Source organism: Convolutriloba macropyga, unplaced genomic scaffold (genome assembly GCF_964194025.1).
Source record: "Convolutriloba macropyga unplaced genomic scaffold, txConMacr16.3 SCAFFOLD_3064, whole genome shotgun sequence".
Taxonomy (NCBI): Eukaryota; Metazoa; Xenacoelomorpha; order Acoela; family Convolutidae; genus Convolutriloba; species Convolutriloba macropyga.
Genome location: NW_027451269.1, coordinates 1 through 2,500, shown reverse-complemented (window position 1 = coordinate 2,500; position 2,500 = coordinate 1). Strand labels below are relative to the sequence as shown.

At 39.6% G+C, this 2,500-nt stretch overlaps 1 non-coding gene across 1 annotated transcript in view; it reads right to left on the bottom strand.

The window, feature by feature from the left end:
* The window catches only part of LOC142356522 (large subunit ribosomal RNA), a 3,522-nt gene extending 2,762 nt beyond the window's left edge, over window positions 1-760 (bottom strand). Inside the window, exon 1 of the ribosomal RNA XR_012761432.1 lies at window positions 1-760. This exon is cut by the window's left edge and continues 2,762 nt beyond it. This is a non-coding gene — a ribosomal RNA (large subunit ribosomal RNA).
* Window positions 761-2,500: the final 1,740 nt, after the last annotated feature.

Below are 2,500 nucleotides of genomic sequence, written 5' to 3'. Positions count from 1 at the left end.
CCGAATCGGCGCCCTCACCACACAAAGTAGTGCAATTCATAAAAATTACACTGTTCACTTTCATTTCGCGTGTGCGCTTTCAATGAGCGACAACACTTGCAAGCAACTCACACTCCTTGGTCCGTGTTTCAAGACGGGCTGTAGAGAGCATTGAATAGGAAGTTGAGGTCAGACAGGCAATCAAGATCAATTTATCTCATTTTGTTTAGAATCAACAAGAAGAATTCCGAGGAAAACTTCTGCTCGATTCATTAACAAGATTTGCCAAAAGACGACAACTACACTACTCGGTAGCCGAGAATATAATATCAAGGCATTGAGTATGGTAACGCTCACTCCAGTTCCCCTTCAACAGTTTCACGTACTTTTCACTCTCTCTTCAGAGTGCTTTTCAACTTTCCCTCACGGTACTTGTTTACTATCGGTCTCGCTTTATAATTAGCTTTTGGAGAGACATATCTCCAGCTTCGAGTTGCACTTTCAAACAACTCTACTCATAGGAATGAGCCATTATGACTGGTATCGAAAATGACCTTTACAGGATTTTCACCTTCTTTGATGCTACTTTCCAGTAGACATCAGGACAAATTCACCAGTCTAGCATCAAACCATACCGGACACCGAGAAATGTTGCCATTTCTCTTCCCGATGAGCTTTTCCCTGTTCATTCGCCATTACTAAGGGATTCTCAGTTGATTTCTTTTCCTCCCCTTACTGATATGCTTAAGTTAAGGGGGTTCTCTCGCCCAATTCAGGTTATGTAGTTGATTGTCTCTTAATTGGTTCACTGACCAATATGAGACAGAAACCGATTCAGCAGTTTTGTTCGCTACTACTATCAAACACAGGTCGAAGTTTCCATTCAGTCATTAATTCCAACTTTCAAATGTTGTTGTTTCAGCTTTCGCTTACTAGAAGCAACATAATACTCGCTGCAATACAGACCTCGGGAAACCCTCACCGTGAATAAGGTTCACTCACATATTTCACTACATTTTGCGTGGGATTGGAGATGAGGCTACTCGTTCTTGCTCAGTACTAGGCTGAAAATTAACGAAACTTCGTTACAAACGTTCACATGTTGATGTTTCCGCTTTCGCGTACTCGAAACAACATAATACTAGTCTTTGTAATTTAGTTTCATAATTTCAACTGTTCTCATGCAGAATTTTTGCTCATTCTTATCCCAAATTTTGACCTGGCTACTAGTTACACTCCTTGTACTTATTGCAAAATGACCACAAATTTCAACAGCTTTCACATGTTGCTGTTTCGGCTTTCGCTTACTACAGTCAACATAATACTCGTTGCAAAATAAGTGCTCGGCATCTGCAATTTTCCAAAGACGAAGTTTCGCCAGTTCAATTTTCGCTCGCCAATTATGGCTACTAATTCACACGGTACTGAGCTCAACAACATTAAATTTGTTCAGCAAGACTTTCACATGTTGATGTTTTGGCTTTCGCCTACTAGAAGCAACATAATACTCGTCTTGTTAGCTCATTCAATGAGAATAGCTTTTCCCGTTGAGAATTTTTGCCTTCAATTGGCGTTGTAGTGAGTTTGGCTACTCAGATCACCAAATACTTGTGACAATTCGAACCAGAAATGTTTTCAATTTTCACATGCTGATGTTTCGGATTCAACCTACTAGAAGCAGCATAATACTTGTATTCAACAATTTCTGTATCAAATCCCAGTTTTCTCTGGTGCATCTTTGCCAAACTATTCCAAACTGCCTGAGTCTGAATACCAATTACAGGTACTAGTAAATGCACGTTACTAAGGACTATATAGTTCTAGGTTACTGTACACAACGACGTTCACATGTTGATGTTTCAGCTGCCGCTTACTAGAAACAACATAATACTTATCGTGCATACCTTTCCATAACTTGTCCTTTTCAGATGCATTAGTTTCCCTTTGTCTTGGCTTCTACAGTCAGACTGGCTACTAGTAACAGCACAGTACTAATCACATATCGTTCTACAGTTTGCAGACAACTTTCACATGTTGATGTTTCAGCTTTCGCCTACTAGAAACAACATAATACTCGCTGTATACATTTGTAGTTCTCTATGTAACTTTCATGTGAAGAAGTTTCGCCAGTCTTTTTGACTGTCTCAAATCTGAGTCATGCTTAGGCTACTAGTTGCTTCATAGTACTTATCGCCTCGAGATCATTGAACAAAACTTGATTTTCACATGTTGCTGTTTCAGCTTCCGCTTACTAGAAACAACATAATACTAGTCTCATTAAGTTCCGTCTCTTTGCAATTTTCTTATGAAGAAAATTCGCCATCACAATGACTCCAGCAGTTCTTGATCAAGGAATGCAATCATTGATCAGAATGCTATTATTTGAATCGGTTCTGCTTTAAGTGTTCCAATTTTATTGGAAGCACCAACAATAGAACATCAATGTGTTCAATCGAGAGTTATATAACCCTGAATCGGACGCAGTCAACAGCCGAAGCCGAGACCGCCTTTTGCGTTAGAG